The 26320-nt window shown below is 38.1% G+C and overlaps 1 non-coding gene across 1 annotated transcript; it reads right to left on the reverse strand.

Annotated features, from left to right (window-relative positions):
• Positions 1 to 4991: 4991 nt before the first annotated feature.
• Positions 4992 to 5382, reverse strand: LOC110900428. The gene is made up of 2 exons (XR_004877003.1): positions 5275 to 5382; positions 4992 to 5195 (listed from the first exon to the last, which is right to left on the reverse strand). It is a non-coding gene; the product is annotated as an uncharacterized LOC110900428 (transcript).
• Positions 5383 to 26320: the final 20938 nt, after the last annotated feature.

Below are 26320 nucleotides of genomic sequence, written 5' to 3' on the forward strand. Positions count from 1 at the left end.
ATCATCACCATATTGTCTCTGTCGTTATGTTAAAATATATTGGTCAAATTTCATAACATGATTACAGTCTTTACTCTTTACATCTTTGTGTGTGTATCACATAATCTATCTCTCGTGCTTTTTTTATAGGTTGTTGAAGTTGAGGTTAAAGTTTATTATATATATAGATAGATATGACCTCAAGTTTCAAACTCCTGTTGACAAATGGTGAACAATTCAACAAATTAACAGACTTTACAACATCAATCAATAGCTGCAGGACAATTACGATCTTTTTAGGCAGATCAAGAACAATATTACTGCCATCTTAAACGAGTATGTCAGATATTGATATTCATAGAACTTTTTATTTTCCTGTACATATTAGAGGTCGCAACACGGATGTGTCTGGGGATGAGTAACGGGTCAAACAGGTTTGGGTCAAATAGGTAATTTTTAGTAGTTGAGATGGGTCGGGTTGACCCGATACATTTCTTTCCAAATTTTTAAAATTAATTTCTAGAAAACTAGGGTCTTAAATATGATTAGAAAAAGTTATATGTAAATTCCGAATAAAGGAAGTTAGAAAGTGGTATTTATTAAAATACACTTTGAATTACTTCCGACCCGTTTGACCCATTTCCTTTTCTAACAATTTTTTTAAAAAAAATTTTCTCATTCAATCTGTTAATGAATTACTTCCGACCCCTTTGACCCATTTTCTTTTCTAACAATTTTTTTTTTAAATTCTCATTAAATCTCTTAATAAATGAAACAGATTTTGTGCTAAGCCATTATGTATTTTTTAAACAAGTAGCTTTGTTAAGTGTCATTACCAAAAAAAAAATTTGTGTTACTAAAATTTTAGAGAGTAAAATGCCCGTTTTGTCCTTGCGTTTTGGCCAGTTTTGCGACTTTCATCGAAAGGTTTTCTCATTTGGATCCATAAGGTTTGAAATCTTGCCATTTTCATCCGAATCGTTAACTCCGTCCATTTTTTAACCACAAGTCGGGTATTTCTGTCATTTTAATCTTGCCATTTTGTTATAAATAAACAAAACAAATAGCTAAAATGATGAAAATGCCCCTGACTTAACGAGTTGGATGAAAATGGCAAGATTTCAAACCTTTTGGATCCAGATGCGGAAAAAAAAACATTTGGTCGAATGTCGCAAAAGTGGCCAAACCTCAGGGTCGGAAATGGCATTTTCCTTTCTACCCTTTTGATTACTTTTCATATAACCTGCGTTTTAATTTATATTATGTGCTAGAAACAGTAGTAAATTCATACCTGTTTGGCTGTTTCTATTCATGAAGGTGGAGGAGTCAGCTGATGTGGCGTGTTTTCTTCACATCTGCAGTAGTGACGGTAGTAGTCCGTACTACTATGGGGTGGTGTAAGAGTGGCAAGTGTGGGCATTTCGGTTCTGGAGGTTCCATCATAATATTAGCGTTCTCTATTCAGGTAGATATCGTCTAGAATTATTTGATTTGTTGACTATTGTTATTTAACAACACATGATACCTCACATAATATTCAGATTTGATTAATTGATATCCATATACCTAACATAATCATCCTATCCAATTGTCCTCTCTTTATATTGATATGTGGTAGTTGGTTAATTGATGATCAAATATCAATCTTACAATATTCATATTTTGGTTGCAGGTTCGGATCTTCTGATGGACAATGAAGGAAAACTTAAAAAATAAAGGTATTTTTAAACATCTGTTTAGTTTTGTGTATAATATAAATGGTTCATTATGTAGCAATTAAATGTGTTGTAATTTTAAGATAAAGACATGTGAATACATCAGTGGCAAATATATGTAATTATACTAATGTGTTTTTTTTAATTCAAAACTATTGAATACATTCGTGGCAAATTGTTGGAAGAATTCTTGATCAATATCGTAGCACATTAGAGTCACTGATATGTAGTTGGGATTGGCTTTTTGGAGATTCAGGTAATGTTGTATTTCTTTCTGTATGTCGTTGTACTATGTTTCTTCAGTGCTGAATATTAGTGCATTTATTTTGTCATAGGTTTGCCAACAAAAGAAAAGGAAGCAATGGATGCTATTATTGAAGATGTTATTTCTCAACACAATGGTGGTGAAGATGCAATGGAAATTGAAGATTGAAAACCAGCACATGTTATTTTGTTGAAGTAGCTTCATTTGTTTTTTTAAGTTTTATCATCTTTTGGTACTTTAAGTATTTTGGAGAATGTCTTTTGTTGTAATTTATAACTTTTGACATCCTATGATTTGTTGGTTCAAAAGAACTTATTGAAGGATGTATTTTGTGGTAAGTTTTTATTATGTTGTTGTAATCTGTTTTAAGTAAGATTTTCAAATTTTAGAGTAAAGAATTAAATTTTCGGGTCAAGCGGGTCGTGTTCAGGTTGACCTGTGAAAAATCGAGTCGTGTTTGGTTGTATGTCTAGCAGATTTTTCGGGTTCGGGTCGTGTTCGGGTTCGGGTCGAGTTGAACCCACCAACCCGTGAACCCGACCCGTTAAACACCCCTATGTCAGATGTTTCAGAAACTATGTAGTTTGGATCCATGATAAATGTGGTAGTTAACATGCCTTTATTTGTTTTGTGTGGTGATTAAAAAGACTATGTATCAATGAACGAATAAATGTTAAATCATAATTGAAATATGTATGCATCATTAAATAAGTAAATTTCACTTTAAAATCCTATTTTCATACTTTTATATGATTTTAAATATGTAGGAATCATAAATATTTTTTATATAAGTAATTTTCTCAAGCCCGGAAAGCAATCCCGGATGATAACCTATCTTCTATATCTAAATCTTTATTACCAACTATTTAATATTTCTTTTATTAAACTCATTTAATACACAAATTTCTAACTAATTTATAATAAAAAAAATAGATAAATAATTGGCTAAAGGATATACAAACTCAAAAAGCCAAAACCTAAGTCCAATTTTAGTAACTACGGATCACTGTCTGTTTTAATTTCACTCTATGGATCTTATGTATTGGTTATTTCTCCCCATAAATATTATTGTAACGTAAACAAATTAAACTCTATCGTCGATCTAGATGTAGATCTCACGGTTTCCTCCTTATCTATAGTTTAGCTGTGATAACTTATAACTACACAAAATATTTCATCAACATAATACATATTGTGAGTTTGAGTCTAATCTAAATGTATTTGGGCATTTTCGGCTTGAAACCATAAAGCGTTTAGCTAAGCAAGTTATGTTCGGATTAACTTTGCATTTCTTGAGTTAACCTATTTAACATACATGATGAATATGGTCCTGGCATACATGAGGCTGCTTCGTGAAAATAAAGCGGAAGTACGTATTGCAGCAACTGCCAAAGTCATCAAATCCTCTCGCTATGTGTATGCCTTTGTATTGTCTGGTCGGAATTACGATTAAGCATTTAAAATACACGAATATACAAATCTAAAGTTTGAATTGAATGTGTTTAGATATTGTTATTTATACGATTACTGAGGTATTTTTTTATACAATCAAAGTATTCATATTAATACATTAATATTTATAGTTTATAGCATTCTATTGTATCAGTTTACGAAACATTTTTTAACTGAGATCTCATTAAGAATTAAAAGGTAACAAGCTTTACACACGAAGACAAAGTTAGGATACCGATGAAACGGAACAAACAAATTATCGTGGGAAGGGAAAGAAGATACTAACGCGTTTCAAAATGTTGTTTATGTACCTTTTATTATTAAAAACTAAATTTTCCTAACCCGGGATGTTCCCGGGTGATAGCCTAGTTATAAATTATAAATAAGCAACAATTTTGAGCTAAAGGTGATTGTATCCTTAGCTTTGGGTGTTTCTAAAAAAAAATTGAATATATGGTTCTGTTTTTTTATTTTATTTGAACAATGGTAAGTACAAAATTTAAAATTGCAAATTGGACCTTCAATAAAGGGTAGTTACTTTTTCATTGCTATTCGTTTGTTAACAAAAGAAAAATAATGAAATGTTCGGTTGTTTTTAGATTTTTAGGTGTACGGTTGTTTTTAGTTTTTTTTTTTTTTTTTTTTTTTTTTTTTTTTTGTGTGTGTGAACGTATACTGTAGATTTGTTTAAAAACATAGTTATATTCAAAATCAAGTATTTTTTTTGCATGCTATAACGGCAATGTTATCGTGACGAGACACAACCGCTTATGAGTAAACATCCTTGCCGGTATTTTGCCATAATGAAAACGATATCGGTGTTCGGCTTTACGTTTTCCGACAAAGCAAACCGATAATGACCAAACTCCACCCACTTGCGTGGAGAAAAACGATCATACACACTCCCGCTGCGAAGCGCGGGGGTAAACACCTAGTTTTACTTTAATCAAAATCTTTTACTTTAATTGTAATCGTGTAAAATAACATTGTTTTGGTTTGTAAAAAAGTGTAAGAATTTTGTTTTTGTTTGTAAAAAAGTGTAAGAAATAAATACTTTTATAAGATCTGAAATAATATATACAGAATATGAAAAATAAAATAAACATCATAACTAAAAAAAATTCTAATTTGTTTATATAAACAAATAAATTAGAAAATAGAAATATGATTTGACTATTTAAAAAGAAAAAAAAAACTTGATTTGATAAAGAGAGGTTTTTTTTTTCGAAATAACTAAACCATCTAAAAAGTGTTGCAACGTAGGTCGTGGGGCAATAACTAAACCACCCAATAAGTAGGTGTAATTGATAACTAATTAAATTAAAGAAAATAAAAATTGATATGTTTGGTTAAAAGGGGTTGGGCCATCTCTCAAGAGCTTAATGACTGTACTTTTCAAAAAAAAAGGGGGGGCTTAATGACTGTTCTTAAGTTGGCGGAAGAGGGCATTGGCGCCCCTCAAATAACTAAAGGGAGTGGTATTTAACGCCCCCAATACTAATTTGGCATGGTGGCGTTAACCTACAACAGAGTCTAAAACATGTCTTAGAAACGAGAACAAAAAAAACACCAAAAACCGGTTTTACTTGCCAACAAACAACATTCCATCATAGAGAAAATCACAAAAAGCAAACATTCTATGTTCTAACAACAACATTCCATCATAATAACAAACAACATTAGAACCATAAAAACAAACAACATGGTGAAAACAAACAAGATTCATAATAATCTTTTGATAAAGATTCAAGAAGTTGCATCTCCTCAACCTACAAGCCCAACTCCTGATAACATCAAACAGAAACAATTAGTTTCTAGAAACTTCCATAAGGCGACACGCAAGCAAAGCAAACACGATATTACCTTTTTCTTCGCAGCCACCCACTCATTACGCCTTGCAATCTTCTGGCTTTGACATTCATCACAAAAGTCTTTAAATCCTTTATCATGTGCTTGCAGCTCTCTAAATGCAGAACTGCAAAAAGAATTTAAATAGTAAGATTAGGAAGCATTACAATTACAACAATTGAAAATCAGATAATCACATACCTTTTGAACCACATAAAAAAGTTATATCTATGTCCGAATTTGATGGGTTTCGCACCATATAGTCGACAACCACGGTGAATAATTGCTTGTCCACCGACAGGTAAGAGATAGTCGAATTCCTGTCAGCGTATACAAAGGGAAATGAAAAGATTCATTTAACACATTAGAAACAACGGAAAAAACTCAAAACCCTAATCACGCATGTTGAAAAAAACATAATCACGCATGGTTATGATTAGGGTTTTTGAGTTTTATAACGTGCGTAATTTCATCTCGTATGCTCGTACGTTAAGGAATATTGTAGTTTACACTTTCACTATACATATATACACGTATGTACCTTCTCAATATGTGTTCCACCGTTCACATGGTCCTTACACCGTTGACCTCCGAAAAGCAACTCCCCACCAGCAAACTGATTGCCCAAACATACATGTAAGGTTACTTCTGAGTCATCCACATGCAAATCTGAAACTGATAATATATTATTAACATATAAGCGTTCAAAAACAAATAAATCGGAGTCTAAGAATTTTGATAGATGAAACAATCACATACCCTCTTTAATAACTTTATCCCTTCCATATTGAAGTACATACCCATGATGGGAATCAAGAGAACCTCCTCCAACATCAGGAAACAAAACTACACAAATACGGTGTAAGAAAACATGTGGTTGTATAAGTTTTTGAGTAAAATGTCCATTTTGTCCTTGAGGTTTGGCCACTTTTGCAAAAATAGCCAAACCTCAGGTAACTTTTTATAATAAAAATTACCACTTGAAATAAGGCTTATGTAATCTTCCATTAGCTTATCAAGTGTGGCTTTCATGCCACCGTATCCATTCCCTGTGTTCGGGCGCAAGATGCTAGAGTCCGTGTTGCGGGCCCACGCTTCGAAATGTTTCACCTAAGCAATCACAGTTTTATTAAAAAACATATAATCATAAGTTCCTGATCACAATTTGGAAGTGTTTTCAGACCCGGATCGGCCGGTCGAACCGGTTTTTAGAAGGGTTGGACCGGATTTTTTTTCAGATTTAACCCTACTAAATTTTATAATATGTATGACACCTTCCGGTTCTTACGTCCGGTCCGACCGGTCAAACCATTGAACCGGTAAGGAGACCAGTTCGACGTCCAGTCCGGTTCTGAAAACATTGCAATTTGGTTAATAATTTAACAACCTCGTGTATTAACTTTTGACAGAAATTCAGATTCAGCATGTTAAATGTATAGACTCCTGGTACGGGTTCAGACATTATGCTTCTAATACTTGTTACGAGATTCTTTCCCTTGGCTCTGAAGGCCTCTAAAAATGTCGGCTGGAAGAATATTTTAGGATTCAACGTATATGGGTCTTGGAATATACGCTGAAAAAATTATACAAAAAAAAATCAAATCAAATAATATACCGGCATTTATATCATAAAACCAACCAGTGCAAAATGATAACCATAACCATGAGTGAATCATACATTTCACTAAATAATTATGCCTCATAAAACTAGAATGGAAATGCTAAAACGATTAAAATATGTGATCACATCTGCTATAAATCTGTGAGAATCCATATAAACGCAAACATTTATGTTACGCATAAACATTAAACATACTACAAGTAACAAGTTGTATAAACTACTAGCAACTTATTCATAAGATTGAGACCTTAATTATTCAATTAAATATGAATTCAGGACCAACGTGTGAACCTAGATTCTGGACATTTATGCAGCAAGTCAATTTTAAACAAACATGCAGTAAATAGTCTATGTTAAAAAACACAGTGCCATATAGAGCCGGCCCAATAGGCATACAACCCTAGGCTCAGGCCTAGGGCCACCAGATTTGAAGGGCCACCATTTTTCTAATAGGGTTTTCTTATACTAGGCCCATTTTTACAAGATAGATTAAGCCCAAATTTGGACTGTACGTGATAAAAGGCAGGGTTTTCTTTTTATATGAACTGAAGTTACTCAAAGTTAAACCAGTTAAGTGGTTTTAGCTCGTTGCCATAGTATAACTCTTATGGGTCATAACTCGAACGACCACGTGAAGGTCTAGTGGTGGTGGAAGTCTTGTGGAGTGGTGGCAGTGAACATTGTGTTGTGGTGGTGATAAGGATGAGGTGTTTTAGAGAGAGATAGAAACATGAGAGTAAATTGACAAAATTACCCTCATGTGCAAGTCACATGACTAGATTTAACAAAAAAAAAAAATCTATTTGGGTTAAGGTTATAGAAGAAAACGTGCAACAAAATTCCCTATAAAGGGCAAAACCTATGAAAATTCGTTGAAAATGACACTGCCTGAAAAGGGGGTATCAAGATAAATGACAAAACATGTAATTTTTCCTATTTTAAAAGATTTAAAAGGATTGAAGCATTAAAATGAGTACTTCAAGATACATGTAATATAAAACTCAACAAATTTTTAATTTAGCATCAAACAATCCTATAGTATGTGTTAGACTTGACCTCGTGATATCTCACAAAAGAGAGATACAAGCCTAATGTAATCATCCATGCATGGTTAGCAAAAGAGCATTCCTAAATTTCTCTATAATAGAAATTTGTGTTGATTATGTGAACATCTTTGGATCTTCTGAAGGGGTATAATAGATGTTAAATTACCAATATGAGAATTCGAAATAAGAGACCTTCGGACAACGAAAATACGCCTCAGCTAACAATTCGAGTATATGCATAGTGATATATTTGGTCGGCGATCAAACTTATCCTTCAAGCACGCAGAAGGTTGTTTGATTACTAGACGTACACAACGATCCATATTGCCTCCAAGAAGAGAGTGATAAATAATTGGTACAAAAGTACCATATTTATCTCACAAACAACACTAGACATGAACTAACGTCCTTAATACATGTGCTAGAGAGATACAATTCAAATCCAACACATAAATTCTAGAATGTAACAAAATACATATTCTAGTATACTTGTGGGAGACGAGACTTAGTATTCTTTAAATAAGAAAATGACAAGTCCCAACTAGCTAGTTAGGTATGGTGATGTTAGATAACTATGAGATCTACATAAAACACGATATCAATATTACGTGTTCACACACAGAGGAACTATAATTTATTGGAGGTCGTTAGAACAAACCTTGACATCAAAATCATCAAATTGTGTCAACTTATAACATTATATGATGTCACTTGAGCGCAGGGGCGGACCCACATGGTGTGGGTCGGAGTCTCCGAACCCCAATTTTTTTTTAAATTTAGTAGAACTCGTATGTAAATTTTTTAAGTACCCCATAAAAATAATTAATTAGATCCCATATTTTTTAACGTGAAGCTGTTGTAGTGGGGAATCCCTTCTTTTCTAACAAACAGGTCACAGGCGACTCTTAAATGTCCCTTCTTTGGTTTTTTTAGCAACTCCTCTTGACATGGTTATGTTTTTAATAATCCTAAGAGGTTTAATGTTGCCATCATTACTTATGGTACTGAAAACCCACATATCATGTGCATAGTAATACTATTTAATCCTTGTTTAATTTATACTTTGTTATTTGTTAAAATTTACACATTGGAAAGTGATAATTCTAATTTATTTACTTAGCTATAAAAGATGTGGTATCTTTCTATGAAAAAAATAGATTGAAATTTTGGACATGGAAGATGAATACTGGAAGATGCATATGATGACTTAAATGTAGAAGAAAAAAAAAGACTAACATTACCGATCGTCATTATTATGAGGTTGAAAATTTTAACACAATGTTAGATATGCAAATATAAGAGTGTGGCCAAACATTTTAGTGAGATAATCACTGAATTAATTACGTGCAGTAGTTTGAGCCTGGATGATAATTTTAGTGCGTCTAATGTTCAAGAGATTCTAAGGTTGGTAGAGTTGTTCTTGTTTGATTTTCGTAGGGACAACTTTAAGTATCTGTAATCTTTTTCATTCCGTATGACATCACATTTTCATTGTGTGTTTTCTAATAAGTAATAATCATATAGTTTCATTTGATATTGTATTTTATTATGTTCCCCGCCCTGCCCTGACTCGAATGACGTCTGACCCAAAAGTTATAATGTTTGGTTGTGAAAAAATGTTAACATTAGAAAAAAGGGGTCCCAGTGAAAAAAAAATTATTGGTCCGCCACTGCTTAAGAGCGTATGTGGCTAAGATTGACAAATCCAACAAATACAAGAAACAAACGGTTTAAAAAAAAATCAAAAACGACCCAACAAATATCTATGAAGACAATGCAACTTCCATACTTGTGATAAGAGAATGCTACATCAAATGTGACACAAATGATACACATCTCAACAATTTCTTTTTCTCAATGTATGATCTACATGAAGAATATAATATTAAGGTTCTAAGATAAAGTCAAGGGAAAATATGGTTGACCAGTTAAATTACTTTAAAGCAATTTCAAATAGTTGTCACTAAAATCAGATTTCGCAGTCCGCGTAAATTAATTCGTGGGGGTGCATTATACATGATGTACTCTTTTTTCTTTCAACTATGGTTTGTCCCCCTATGTTTTTATACTATGGTTTTCAATGAACGTTAATCAAGTAGTATCAATTGTATCTTTACCCCGAATTGAATTGTTAATAATGTATAATTAAATAGTGTATGTCACCATATTAGGGTTGGTGGTCTAACAGTAGAGTAAAGCCTCTAGAAACAGCTAAGGTTTGAAGATCAAATGTTCAAGTCTTACAAAGTACAAACTTAAAGAAATTCGCCGTTTAAAAAAATGGTATATGTCTAAATGAAAGTATTATATAACTCACATTACTACAAACGTGGAGGGTTCAAATGAGAAGAAAAATTTTGTAAGAATAAAAAAAATAAGTTTTAAACCAATAGAAATGCTTTATTTTAGTTCATTTAATATGTGTATTTAATGTTATTAATAAGGGCATATACATAAATTTCTAATTGTAATTAATTAGCTAACTAATTAAAACTTATAACTTCCATTTTAAACATACTCTTTCAAGATAAAATAATTTAGGGTGGAAGACAATTTTCGACATGTGTAGGATAAATTTTAGTATGTGTGGGATAAATTTAGTATGTGTAGGATAAATTCTTAAATGTGTATGATAAATTTAGATATGCGTAGGGTAAATTTCGGTAAAGGTAAGATATATATGTAGGATAAATTTTGAAATATGTAGGATAAAATGTTTTTTCTTTATTAATAAGAGATAACATAATTAATGGAAGTAGTTATAAACTATTTAATGTTTTACCATTATGCCCTTTCTTATTTTTCTTCTCACATTAAATTTTTTCTCAAATAAACCTTCCCATACTACAAACATTATAGTTGGTTCCATTCATTTTTAAGAAAGGGCTTGGTTATTTACACATCCTCCTTGGTTATTTGCACATCCCTTGAACCCTATAGGAAGCGTATAGGACAATACGGTTCCTCTGGGTCTAAGCGTATTGAGCAATACACTTCTTATATGTGTACTTGAAGTACAAACTTTTCAGAAGATGGTCAGCTAATGATTAGGGGACCAGAGGAAGCGTATAGGGCAATACGGTTCCTCTAGGTCCAAGCGTATTAAGCAATACACTTCCTATATGTGTACCAAACTTTTCAAAAGATGGTCAGCTAAAAGGAAGTGTATAGGGTCATACACTCCCTTAATGATTTTTTTTTTTCAAAAGACAAAAGGAATTATATAGGGCCATACGTTCCCTGGAGGATTTTTTTTTGCAAGAACAACATATTTTTATTAGTATCTGTCACACCCCGACCACGTGGAACAACAAAACGTGGCGGAAACGTCGGGGAGTGTTGTAATAGAATCATTGTTTCATAACACATGGAAATTTAAATGTTGTTTTTATTGATTAAATGAACTCATTGTTCTATTACAATCACATAAGTACAACTATGATCTTCCAAGTTTTAAAGTTGCTAAGGCACGAGTCCATCCTAAATGTAGCATGTATCAACAATTGTCACACCCCGATTTCCACGTGTCTCACCGGTGGGCCCGGTGGGGGATTACCGTGACGATGTTGGCAACAATATAGTCAAACCACACAATTATATAATGTACAGCGGAAGCATAAGATAAATAAATATATTTCAACCTCTGATTGTAATATCAAATGTATTACAGAAGTCGAATGTATCCACAGCGGATCAAAATAAATAAATATTGTTCATTCAGATACGGCATCGAGTTTGCGAGACTATTCGTGATGCTTAGGCAGCTAATACCAGCCAATTTCGTCTAGCACCTGCACTTAATCTTTTTGGGGAAAATACGTCAGTTTACACTGGTAAATACATTCAACTGACACATTTGAAAATGTTTATTAAAATTGATTTGAATGCACGAGGCACAAACTCTTTTATAACTTGGGAAAATTATAATAAAATCTTGTGAACGTTTTACATGTTCTTTTATGCGTTCAGTAGCCCGGGTCGTGCCGGGTTAAAGATTTATAGACACACCACGTTTGCGTAAAACCGTAGTATAAAAACCAACGGCTACGTCTTTTAATTTAATGTCGACACTTTATACCGGGTGTACGCCTACACCGGGATGTCGATGGTCGTGGCCATTTCGTAAAATGATGCCAAGGATATCCGGGACAATGGTCGTTAAACCCCCCAAAGGCTTATAAGCAACAAAACTGTTTAAATGAGCCGATCATATTATTTAATTAACCACCTAAGCGATGGAAGAATATAATGCTCAATCAAGCGGTATTAATATACCGTAACCCAAGCCCATATAGGGGAAATAAGTTAAAGTATTTACCTTTGCAAGTATATTTCCTTAATTGGATTAAATCACCGATAGCTTCTACTGGGGCTCCTAATCTGGAACGAAGGTTTTAATTAACCTCTTAGAATCCTAACGAGTCGTTATAACGGCCGTAGCCTAGACCGGTTGGTTCCGATATATATAGATATGGTTTAATCGCGCGAAAAGGCGAAAACCGAGAATGGAGTGTGATTCTGTCCCAACAAGTTCAGAGACTTGTTTTATATGGGTTAATGGTTCACACTCTGGATTTTGGGGTTCAAATATTATTTGACCCGTATCGGCTAAATTATGAAAACTAGCTTCATAAGCCGAACCGTGCGCGCAATAGGCGAAACGGTTAACCATGAGAGTCGTACGCTTATTTCCTAAGTCAATATGCCTTAAATGGGTTGTGGTATCAGTAGGATACCTTCCGTGACGCCCGTAACGAGTTTAAGTTAATATTATGCCCCGTAGGGGCTTTTCGGTCATATTAAAGGCTTTAAAAAGGCTTTTCGAGTTCTACAGGAAATCTGAGTTTTCCGAACAGCTTATAAAGCTTAAAATACTTTATTTATTATTTAAAATCAGTAGTAACTGGAATCGGGTCAAAAGACCTTGTAGAACTCATGTTTTGGCCGAAAAGGGCATATTCGGTATTTACCGAACCGTAGCCATAACCGCAGGTTATGAGCGAGGTAAAAATTATTAAAAATCTTTAAAATTCCCAAAATATTATTTTAATACAGTGGGTAAAAGTTTTGGTGACGAAATCTTGGTTTAGATGGGTGTTATGCTAATTGCGCCGTTAATTACTAAAGTTTACTTTAAATGCGCCATTTAGCATAACTCTCATTCTAGACCTCGGATTGACGTGAAACTTTAAGGACATGCTTATATTTTAATAGGCAAGGTTCTGGTCCGTTCACGTGTCCGAAATACTCGTTTTAATTTCAAAAGGCCGTTACGGTCAACTTTTAGGCGAATGACGGAAATGCGCAAAAGACTAGGATAACTCATGAACCGATCACAGAGGTTGATACCATCATGTAACCTGGTCCTAAGAGAGTCCTAAGGTATATCTATACCTCACTAAAACGGGTCAGAACTGAAGTCAAAGCAAAAGTCAAACTTTTGCGACATTCGGCTCCGAACCGGGTCAATATAGCAAATGATCGATTCAAACGAGCGCAAACAAGTTTATATACTTAATATCATGTTTTATAAGTGTCAAAACAGGTTTCATAACATATACATTACAGATTATGCATAAATCGTTAAAATAGCTTTCTGTTGACTTTTTAACCGCACGTTTGACTCGATATTTGACATAGTTAGAGTGGTGATCAGGGGGAACCCTTTTAGAGGTTTATTACCCACATAATTACCTACTCAAAACTACTTTTGATCCGTCATAAGACTGAACCATTTGCAAGTTATTGTAATGACAACCGTTAGTTACGACGGTTGTGTTTTTAGGCTATAACTATGGAAATGTATGCCTAAAATGGTTGTGAACGACTTACAGAAGTGTGTTCTTGCTTATAGAGCAGAGATGGATGCTTGGAGCTTCTTTAGAATGACCAGAGAAGTTGATTTGTGTTGTGTGAATTGTTATGAGCCAATGTGGCTATTTATAGTGAAACTTAGGCTCTAAGATCATTACAACTCATGCTACACTGAGTGTGGATGATGGGCAGATGTCCCCTAAGTGTTATGGGTCGAGCATAGAGTGCCCATGCCCCATTAATTGGTTGTTGGTCGTTCAAAGGGTCCAAAGGTCAAGTAGTTACAATGTTTCTGCATCTGGGCGTCCCACGCGGCCCGCATGGACATTCCATGCTACTTTCACGCGGGCCGCCTGAGTTTAAGAACTCAGACGCGTAATTGAGGTGGCTCACGGCCCGCCTCAACTTATGTCTAAACCTCACGCGGGCCGCGAGAGGTTAGATTTCCAGAATTTCTAAATCTTTTGAAATGATTACAGAATCCTGGTAATTAATAACGAAATCTTTCGTAATGATTTACCTGACCTTTCGGGTTTGAAGGGGTAACTTTGCGGTTTGGCCCTCGGTTATTTACCGATAGGGGCCTCGTGTTATTTATCCGCGTTGTTAAGTCCCCGGTTTATTTATTAATTATTCAGAAAGCCTTAACTTCTTTTATTGACGCTTTTAACCCTTCTCATACGAACCTGAGTATAACTTTCTCGTTTTAAAATGGAACTTCGCGGAATTTATTCAGTATATTCTAGTGAGCGTATAATAATGTTACGAAGCCTTGGGAACGTTAAAGGGTCACTCAGAGGTATAATTAAACATGTTGACACAGTTAACCCCTGTAGTTCGTAATCTCTCACTTTCTTCCGCGTTTCGCTTCCGTACGATTTATGATTTATTCGTTTGAAGGTACAAGCATTTATTTAGGGTTACTATACAGTACATTTACCCTTGTTGACATTTATAACCCTCGAATTTATATACTTTCAAGGTTTGTCAAAATTAGTCCTTTATTTATTATAGATGCCACGTGTAATCAAATGACACGTGTTAACACATCATTGGACACAAAAATTCGAGGTGTTACATCCTCACCCCCTTAAAATAAATCTCGACCCGAGATTTACTCAAATAAATAGGGGTACTTTTCTTTCATTGTAGCTTCGACTTCCCACGTATATTCAGGACCTCTACGAGCATCCCATTTGACTTTTACAATCGGTACGTGCTTTCTGCGAAGCTTCTTCACCTGTCGATCTTCAATCGACAACGGTTTTTCTATAAATTTTAAGCTCTCATCTATATGCACATCTGTGTGTGGAATCACCAATGATTCATCGGCGAAGCACTTTTTGAGATTGCAGATGTGGAACACATTGTGAATTCCATTGAGCTCTTCAGGCAAGTTCAACTTATAGGCAACTGATCCGACCCGTTCAATGACCTCAAAAGGTCCTATGTATCTCGGACTCAGTTTGCCTTTCTTGCCGAAACGCATCACCCCCTTCCAGGGTGACACCTTAAGTAATACCTTTTCACCTACTTCGAAGTGAAAATCCTTACGCTTTGGATCAGCGTAGCTCTTCTGCCTATCGCGGGCAGCCTTGAGACGTTCCCGGATCTGGACAATCTTGTCCGTTGTCTGGAAAACAATCTCTGGTCCTGATAATTGGACCTCTCCTACTTCCGCCCAACAAACAGGCGATCTACATTTCCTACCATATAATGCCCCAAAAGGCGCAGCCTTTATGCTGGTGTGGTAGCTATTATTGTAGGAGAATTCGATCAGGGGTAGGTTTTTATCCCAGTTACCACCTAAATCGATCGCACATGCACGAAGCATGTCTTCTAGCGTTTGGATAGTACGCTCACTTTGACCGTCCGTCTGTGGATGGTAAGCCGTACTAAAGTTCAAACGCGTGCCCAAAGATTGCTGGAAACTTTTCCAGAAGTGTGATGTGTATCTAGTATCCCTGTCGGAGATAATAGACACAGGTATGCCGTGTAAGGCTACAATCTTATCAACATAAAGTTGGGCTAACATATCGGAGCTATACGTCTCCTTGATGGGTAGAAAATGAGCTGATTTAGTCAGCCTATCGACTATGACCCATATTGTATCGTTTCCTTTTCTGGTTTTGGGTAACTTGGTTATGAAGTCCATAGTTACGCATTCCCACTTCCACTCGGGAAGTTCAGGCTGTTGTAGCAAGCCAGACGGCTTTTGGTGCTCGGCTTTGACCTGAGCACAAGTCAAGCACTTTGCTACGTGGGCGGCTACAGACTTTTTCAAGCCTATCCACCAATAATTTGCCTTTAAGTCTTGGTACATCTTATCAGCACCAGGATGAACTGAGTATTTGGAACTATGGGCTTCCTGGAGAACAACATCTCGTAGTCCTCCATAAATCGGAACCCATATACGTCCATTCAGCCTCAAGATTCCATCCTTGCTAAGAGTCAACTGCTCCTCAGTTACTCCCAGCTTTTCATTTGGATAGTTAGCTTCCAACACAGCCTCTCGCTGTGCAGCTAATATCCTTTCAATTAGATTGTTCTTGACTTCAATGCTCTTGGCATTGATTCGAATGGGTTTTACCCTTTCTTTTCTGCTCAAGGCATCGGCGACTACATTCGCCTTGCCGGGATGGTACCTGATTTCGCAGTCATAATCATTCAGGGTTTCCATCCAACGGCGCTGTCTCATGTTCAACTCCTTTTGGTTGAACAAGTGCTGGAGGCTTTTGTGATCAGAATAAATCACAAATTTAATACCATAAAGGTAGTGCCTCCACAACTTCAGTGCAAATACAACGGCACCCAACTCCAAATCATGGGTGGTGTAATTCTTTTCGTGCACCTTTAATTGCCTTGAAGCATAGGCAATCACCTTGCCTTTCTGCATAAGCACACACCCCATGCCTGTGTGTGATGCATCGCAGTAAACTACGAATTCATCTGTACCTTCAGGTAATGTCAACACAGGTGCGTTGCTTAGCTTTTGCTTCAGTATTTCGAAGGACTCTTGCTGCTTTGGGCCCCAAATGTACTTTTCTTTCTTCTTGGTTAGGGAAGTCAAGGGCGCAGCAATCCTTGAAAAATTTTCAATAAACCTCCGGTAGTATCCTGCTAACCCTAGGAAACTACGGATTTCGGTAGGCGTCTTTGGCTCTTGCCAGTTCATAACTGCCTCTACCTTAGCGGGATCCACTTGGATACCACGCTTACTTACAACGTGACCTAGAAACTGAACTTCTCTTAGCCAGAATTCACATTTCGAGAATTTGGCGTAGAGTTTCTCACGCTGTAGTAATTTGAGAATGCAACGAAGGTGCTTCTCGTGGTCTGCTTGGTTTTTGGAATATATAAGGATATCGTCGATGAAGACTATGACAAATTTGTCCAAATACGGCTTGCAGACGCGATTCGTGAGATCCATGAACGCAGCTGGTGCATTTGTGAGCCCAAAAGGCATCACTAGGAACTCGTAATGACCATAGCGAGTCCTAAATGCTGTCTTATGTACATCTTCATCTCTGACCCTTAGTTGATGATAGCCCGACCTTAAGTCGATCTTTGAGAAGTAGCTCGCTCCTTGCAGCTGATCGAACAGATCATCGATCCTTGGCAAAGGATATCTGTTCTTTATGGTAACTTTATTTAGCTCACGGTAATCAATGCACAACCGCATTGATCCGTCCTTCTTCTTTACAAACAGGACAGGAGCTCCCCAGGGAGATGAACTAGGTCTGATAAAACCTTTCGCCAGCAGTTCATCCAACTGGGTCCTCAGTTCTTTCATTTCCGTTGGAGCTAGCCTGTAAGGTGCTCTTGCTATCGGAGCTGCTCCAGGAATGATGTCTATTCTGAACTCCACTTGTCTATCTGGTGGCAAACCAGGTAGTTCTTCAGGAAAAACCTCGGGGTATTCAGAAATGACAGGAAGATCCTCGATCTTCGGCTTTGGTTCTTCAATTATCACCTGAGCCATGTAAATTACGCAGCCTCTGTTCAAACATCTAGAAGCTTTCAGCATAGATACGTCTTCGGGCAATCCGTATTGCGTATCTCCTTGAATGGTAAGAGATTCACCACTCGGAGTCTTTAAAACTATTTGCCTCTTGCCGCAAATGATTTGGGCCTGATTATGGGATAACCAGTCCATGCCTAGCACAATGTCAAAACCCGCTAATTTGAAGGGAAGTAGAGATAAAGGAAAAGAATGGTTCCTAATGGACATTTCACATCCTTCTAGAACAGTTGAGACGGTTTCTGTCGTGCCGTCTGCTAACTCTACTTCGTATTTCGCATCAAGGGTTTTGATAGGCATATTTAGTAGTTGGCAAAATTTCTGGTCTACAAAGGATTTATCAGCGCCGGAATCGAATAGTACTCTTGCAAATATATTATTTACGAGAAAAGTACCTGTAAGCACGTTGTCGTTCTGGACCGCTTCCTTTGCATCCATGCGAAAAACTCTCGCATTTGACTTCTTTGTTTCTTCCGCCTTCTTGGCATACTTAGGGCAGTTACTCTTGATATGCCCCTTTTCGTTACAACCGTAGCAGGTTGCATCCTTGATCTTTTTGCACTCCACAGTCTTATGATCCTTGGACTTGCATAGTCCACAGGAAGGAGTCTTTGATTGCGACTGTGAGTTCGATGCAAATCTGCATTTCCCAGAGTGGGGTTTCTTGCAGATCTTGCAGTTGGGCCTTTCACCAGCTTGCCCATCCTTCTTTGCTTCCGATCCTCTTTTGCCTTCACCGTTTCCACGGTGTTTCTTCCCGGATCTTCGCGAGGTATCATCCTCACGTTTTCTCTTCTCAGCCTCCTTGTTCCTTAGTGTCCTCAGACGGACAGCGTCTAAAGTTAGAGACAAGGAGAGGTCAGTAACTGACCTGAAGGTCGTCGGCCGAGAAGCCTTTACGCTAGCCTTTATTGCAGGCTCTAATCCCCCAATGAAACGGGCGATTCTTCTAGGTTCTGGTGTCACCAGGTATGGAACTAGACGAGACATGGTATTGAAACTCGTCAAATACGCCTGGCAGTCCAGGTTCGTCATCACCAGTGAGACAAAATCAGCCTCTATCTTCTCAACCTCGTGCTGAGGGCAGTAGTTTTCTTTAATGAGAGCAATAAATTCCTCCCATGTCATCTTGTACAAAGCAGTCTTACCAGATGCCTGCACCAACGCCCTCCACCATGCCAGGGCCTCGCCCTTAAAAGACTGGGACACATACTTCACCACATCCCTCGCTGCACACCCGCTGATGTCCACAATAGTGTCCATCTCATCTAGCCAGGTGATGCAATCAACAGCACCTTTCTCCCCTGTAAATTCCCGGGGCTTACATGATACAAAGTATTTGTAGGTGCAACCCTTAGCACTGGATGCATCAGTATATTCTCTATCGCGATGAACGCTGTGCTCAGTGGACGAGTGTTTGTCGTCATCTTTCTTGGGTTCAGAGGGTGGTTTGGAGTGTGTCTTTGGTTTAGAGGGTGGTTTGACACGGTTCCAGAAAAGTACCTGTAAGCACGTTGTCGTTCTGGACCGCTTCCTTTGCATCCATGCGAAAAACTCTCGCATTTGACTTCTTTGTTTCTTCCGCCTTCTTGGCATACTTAGGGCAGTTACTCTTGATATGCCCCTTTTCGTTACAACCGTAGCAGGTTGCATCCTTGATCTTTTTGCACTCCACAGTCTTATGATCCTTGGACTTGCATAGTCCACAGGAAGGAGTCTTTGATTGCGACTGTGAGTTCGATGCAAATCTGCATTTCCCAGAGTGGGGTTTCTTGCAGATCTTGCAGTTGGGCCTTTCACCAGCTTGCCCATCCTTCTTTGCTTCCGATCCTCTTTTGCCTTCACCGTTTCCACGGTGTTTCTTCCCGGATCTTCGCGAGGTATCATCCTCACGTTTTCTCTTCTCAGCCTCCTTGTTCCTTAGTGTCCTCAGACGGACAGCGTCTAAAGTTAGAGACAAGGAGAGGTCAGTAACTGACCTGAAGGTCGTCGGCCGAGAAGCCTTTACGCTAGCCTTTATTGCAGGCTCTAATCCCCCAATGAAACGGGCGATTCTTCTAGGTTCTGGTGTCACCAGGTATGGAACTAGACGAGACATGGTATTGAAACTCGTCAAATACGCCTGGCAGTCCAGGTTCGTCATCACCAGTGAGACAAAATCAGCCTCTATCTTCTCAACCTCGTGCTGAGGGCAGTAGTTTTCTTTAATGAGAGCAATAAATTCCTCCATGTCATCTTGTACAAAGCAGTCTTACCAGATGCCTGCACCAACGCCCTCCACCATGCCAGGGCCTCGCCCTTAAAAGACTGGGACACATACTTCACCACATCCCTCGCTGCACACCCGCTGATGTCCACAATAGTGTCCATCTCATCTAGCCAGGTGATGCAATCAACAGCACCTTTTCCCCTGTAAATTCCCGGGCTTACATTGATACAAAGTATTTGTAGGTGCAACCCTTAGCACAATGGATGCATCAGTATATTCTCTATCGCGATGAACGCTGTGCTCAGTGGACGAGTGTTGTCGTCATCTTTCTTGGGTTCAGGGTGGTTTGGAGTGTGTCTGGTTTAGAGGGTGGTTTTGACACGGTTCTGCCTTGGGACTCAGTATATTGACGATCAATAGCTGCCTGAACAGCATTGTCAATAGAGCCTTCAGTTGTGCGCCTGTCAGATGCACTGGCGTGTTGTCATAGTCATCTTCATTTGTGTGGCTGTTCTCTCCATTGGGATCCGTCATTGTAACTTGAATCTGTTACAGGAGATAACAAAATTTTATTTAGGCGATTATTATATAATTGTCTTTTATGACAATTTGTCAACCATGGTACAGAGACCATATTTGGTTAACTTATTATTTCATTAAATATTAGGATTTGAATATATCCTATTTCAGCTACATAAATAGTATTGGCGGCATAAAGCCTAATCATGATGATGTTTTATAATATTAGCCGAGATTTCAGAGAATCAAAGGCAAAGAGAGTTGAACCGTAGTTCTTTTATCTCTTTCTGACAGAGAGTCATAGACTACCACTGCCTTTTGTCTTTATAAGACAATTATTATGGCCCATAGGCACTATACCTCTAATGGATGTTTTAATATGGTTGGCCCGTAGGCACTACATCTCAAATGGATGTTTTAATAATATTGGCCCGTAAGCACTACATCACTAATGGATGTTTTAATAATATTGGCCCGTAGGCACTACATCACTAATGGATGTTTTAATAATACTGGCCCGTAGGCACTACATCACTAATGGATGTTTTAATAATACTGGCCCGTAGGCGCTACATCACTAATGGATGTATTTAATAATATTGATCACCTTCATTGGTGATTTGACCCACGATTTATAAATCATTTAGTGGGGTTTGAAATCCTTAAAGGATTATTGTATAAGAATGACGTGCATGATTTTAACGAATCACATCTGCCATGATTGTTAACATGCGTACAGAGGTTAACAGGGAATCAGAATCTTTTCAATTAGGTCATACCATCTTGACTGGATCTTAAAAGACACCAAGCTAGGTTTCACCTTTCAAGATTCTTTATTTAGGCAGATCAATATAAAAGGAATGGTTTTGATTTATTTTATACATATTAAAACAAAACTCATAACATACATTCCAAAAATCTCAAATACAATTACATATTGCCCTAAACGGGTCTTTCAAATAGTACATACCTCCTTAGAGGTATAAAATAAGTGACAAGTCCACGCAGGGACTAATACAAGATAGATGTCCATGCAAGGACTAAAGATAAGTCCACGTAGGGACTGAAATATAATAAGTTGTCCACGCAGGGACTTATTTCAAAGTAGAAATTACATTAGTACAACTATTAAGGGCTAGTGGTCACGTTTCTTCTTTTTGCCCTTTAGTAGGTTTGCCAAGCCTTTGAAAAATCCTCGGTGGCTTTTCTTCTCTTCCTCGAACTCTCTCTCCACACGATCTAGTCGATGGAGTATTTCTTCCTGTTCAGGAGGAGAGAAACGTGGTTGTGGCGCTTGATGCGGAACTGGAGGTCTGGGAGGTATTGGATACCCATGAGCTGAGTAGTCCGGTGGTCCCATGTTTCCGTGTGCTCCGTCAGGGTAGCGCGCATTATATCTTGCCGACACCACATATGGGTCGCGCTCATAGCCGTAGTTGTATTGTGCTTGTGACGGTTCGAACGGGTTGTAAGCCGTTGGACCCGTGTAAGCAGGTATGGGTTGGTCATACCCAAATGGTGGCGAATTTCGTGCAGCTGGTGCGGAGTTCGCCTCCTGTATAGGACTTGAAGGTCCTTCTTCTTGTAGCGGCGGATAGTGGCTACTACTAGAATGTCGAGGAGTGCTGAAGTGAATACCCCCTCCTCCTCGTGTAGACATACGAGCATTTGTCCTCCTACGCCTTGGCGGATCAGGTATTACTGGTTGCGCCGGTGGCGGAGGTGGTGGCGTAACTGCCTCAAAGCGTGAATCCTCAGAGGGATCCTGTGGATGTCGCGGTTGTTGAGATGTCTGTTGAGGTGGCGTGTAGTACCACTCATGTCGGTCAAACAACGCTTGAAAACTGTTTGGTTCCTGATAGGGTGTGCCATGGAAGGATGACCCATCAGAGACTTCTATCGGATGCGTGGGCGTACCACGAGCTGGTTCAGTAGGATCCTCATCTTCCTCCATGGGATCTTCAGAAAAGTGGTCTTGTGGCCCTAGTGGAACAAAACCTGAGGGTTCCTGTATGTAGTCGGCCGGATTAAACTGACCTATGTAGTATGGAGTAGGGTCGTCATAATTCCGGGTCGATACCGAACGTTGTAGAGGTATGAAGGAAGGTTGTGGGTTGTTGGGATCATTTTCTGAAATTGGGCCAAAGGAGTGCCGGTAGGATGGCGTCGAGCTGTGCGAGGTGGAATGCCTCGCGGGTTCGTACAGATCTCTTCGTCGTTGTGGCTCTTCGCTCCGTGTCATCGAAGGATGTCTTGTACCAGATGGTCCAGCTTCGTTATCGTGATGTGTCACGATTTCTCCTCTGCCTCTTCGTCCCCTTCCTCTTCCTCTGAATATAACAGGTGGCATTTTCCTGCTCCAAAACTTATTAAAAATCGAATCGAAAATAAAGACAAAAAGGAGTATCAATCCGAATTTGTCCTAAGTTCTTGTCTAGACTCAAGTATGTGCAATTGTGTCATTGAGATTAAACACAATAGGATAGTGTTTAATTCACTCAATGTTGGCTCTGATAACAACCTGTCACACCCCGATTTCCACGTGTCTCACCGGTGGGCCCGGTGGGGGATTACCGTGACGATGTTGGCAACAATATAGTCAAACCACACAATTATATAATGTACAGCGGAAGCATAAGATAAATAAATATATTTCAACCTCTGATTGTAATATCAAATGTATTACAGAAGTCGAATGTATCCACAGCGGATCAAAATAAATAAATATTGTTCATTCAGATACGACATCGAGTTTGCGAGACTATTCGTGATGCTTAGGCAGCTAATACCAGCCAATTTCGTCTAGCACCTGCACTTAATCTTTTTGGGGAAAATACGTCAGTTTACACTGGTAAATACATTCAACTGACACATTTGAAAATGTTTATTAAAATTGATTTGAATGCACGAGGCACAAACTCTTTTATAACTTGGGAAAATTATAATAAAATCTTGTGAACGTTTTACATGTTCTTTTATGCGTTCAGTAGCCCGGGTCGTGCCGGGTTAAAGATTTATAGACACACCACGTTTGCGTAAAACCGTAGTATAAAAACCAACGGCTACGTCTTTTAATTTAATGTCGACACTTTATACCGGGTGTACGCCTACACCGGGATGTCGATGGTCGTGGCCATTTCGTAAAATGATGCCAAGGATATCCGGGACAACGGTCGTTAAACCCCCCAAAGGCTTATAAGCAACAAAACTGTTTAAATGAGCCGATCATATTATTTAATTAACCACCTAAGCGATGGAAGAATATAATGCTCAATCAAGCGGTATTAATATACCGTAACCCAAGCCCATATAGGGGAAATAAGTTAAAGTATTTACCTTTGCAAGTATATTTCCTTAATTGGATTAAATCACCGATAGCTTCTACTGGGGCTCCTAATCTGGAACGAAGGTTTTAATTAACCTCTTAGAATCCTAACGAGTCGTTATAACGGCCGTAGCCTAGACCGGTTGGTTCCGATATATATAGATATGGTTTAATCGCGCGAAAAGGCGAAAACCGAGAATGGAGTGTGATTCTGTCCCAACAAGTTCAGAGACTTTTTTTATATGGGTTAATGGTTCACACTCTGGATTTTGGGGTTCAAATGATATTATTTGACCCGTATCGGCTAAATTATGAAAACTAGCTTCATAAGCCGAACCGTGCGCGCAATAGGCGAAACGGTTAACCATGAGAGTCGTACGCTTATTTCCTAAGTCAATATGCCTTAAATGGGTTGTGGTATCAGTAGGATACCTTCCGTGACGCCCGTAACGAGTTTAAGTTAATATTATGCCCCGTAGGGGCTTTTCGGTCATTTTAAAGGCTTTAAAAAGGCTTTTCGAGTTCTACAGGAAATCTGAGTTTCCCGAACAGCTTATAAAGCTTAAAATACTTTATTTATTATTTAAAATCAGTAGTAACTGGAATCGGGTCAAAAGACCTTGTAGAACTCATGTTTTGGCCGAAAAGGGCATATTCGGTATTTACCGAACCGTAGCCATAACCGCAGGTTATGAGCGAGGTAAAAATTATTAAAAATCTTTAAAAGTCCCAAAATATTATTTTAATACAGTGGGTAAAAGTTTTGGTGACGAAATCTTGGTTTAGATGGGTGTTATGCTAATTGCGCCGTTAATTACTAAAGTTTACTTTAAATGCGCCATTTAGCATAACTCTCATTCTAGACCTCGGATTGACGTGAAACTTTAAGGACATGCTTATATTTTAATAGGCAAGGTTCTGGTCCGTTCACGTGTCCGAAATACTCGTTTTAATTTCAAAAGGCCGTTACGGTCAACTTTTAGGCGAATGACGGAAATGCGCAAAAGACTAGGATAACTCATGAACCGATCACAGAGGTTGATACCATCATGTAACCTGGTCCTAAGAGAGTCCTAAGGTATATCTATACCTCACTAAAACGGGTCAGAACTGAAGTCAAAGCAAAAGTCAAACTTTTGCGACATTCGGCTCCGAACCGGGTCAATATAGCAAATGATCGATTCAAACGAGCGCAAACAAGTTTATATACTTAATATCATGTTTTATAAGTGTCAAAACAGGTTTCATAACATATACATTACAGATTATGCATAAATCGTTAAAATAGCTTTCTGTTGACTTTTTAACCGCACGTTTGACTCGATATTTGACATAGTTAGAGTGGTGATCAGGGGGAACCCTTTTAGAGGTTTATTACCCACATAATTACCTACTCAAAACTACTTTTGATCCGTCATAAGACTGAACCATTTGCAAGTTATTGTAATGACAACCGTTAGTTACGACGGTTGTGTTTTTAGGCTATAACTATGGAAATGTATGCCTAAAATGGTTGTGAACGACTTACAGAAGTGTGTTCTTGCTTATAGAGCAGAGATGGATGCTTGGAGCTTCTTTAGAATGACCAGAGAAGTTGATTTGTGTTGTGTGAATTGTTATGAGCCAATGTGGCTATTTATAGTGAAACTTAGGCTCTAAGATCATTACAACTCATGCTACACTGAGTGTGGATGATGGGCAGATGTCCCCTAAGTGTTATGGGTCGAGCATAGAGTGCCCATGCCCCATTAATTGGTTGTTGGTCGTTCAAAGGGTCCAAAGGTCAAGTAGTTACAATGTTTCTGCATCTGGGCGTCCCACGCGGCCCGCATGGACATTCCATGCTACTTTCACGCGGGCCGCCTGAGTTTAAGAACTCAGACGCGTAATTGAGGTGGCTCGCGGCCCGCCTCAACTTATGTCTAAACCTCACGCGGGCCGCGAGAGGTTAGATTTCCAGAATTTCTAAATCTTTTGAAATGATTACAGAATCCTGGTAATTAATAACGAAATCTTTCGTAATGATTTACCTGACCTTTCGGGTTTGAAGGGGTAACTTTGCGGTTTGGCCCTCGGTTATTTACCGATAGGGGCCTCGTGTTATTTATCCGCGTTGTTAAGTCCCCGGTTTATTTATTAATTATTCAGAAAGCCTTAACTTCTGTTATTGACGCTTTTAACCCTTCTCATACGAACCTGAGTATAACTTTCTCGTTTTAAAACGGAACTTCGCGGAATTTATTCAGTATATTCTAGTGAGCGTATAATAATGTTACGAAGCCTTGGGAACGTTAAAGGGTCACTCAGAGGTATAATTAAACATGTTAACACAGTTAACCCCTGTAGTTCGTAATCTCTCACTTTCTTCCGCGTTTCGCTTCCGTACGATTTATGATTTATTCGTTTGAAGGTACAAGCATTTATTTAGGGTTACTATACAGTACATTTACCCTTGTTGACATTTATAACCCTCGAATTTATATACTTTCAAGGTTTGTCAAAATTA

The sequence above is a fragment of the Helianthus annuus genome, chromosome 13 (assembly GCF_002127325.2).
Source record: "Helianthus annuus cultivar XRQ/B chromosome 13, HanXRQr2.0-SUNRISE, whole genome shotgun sequence".
Lineage (NCBI taxonomy): Eukaryota > Viridiplantae > Streptophyta > Magnoliopsida > Asterales > Asteraceae > Helianthus > Helianthus annuus.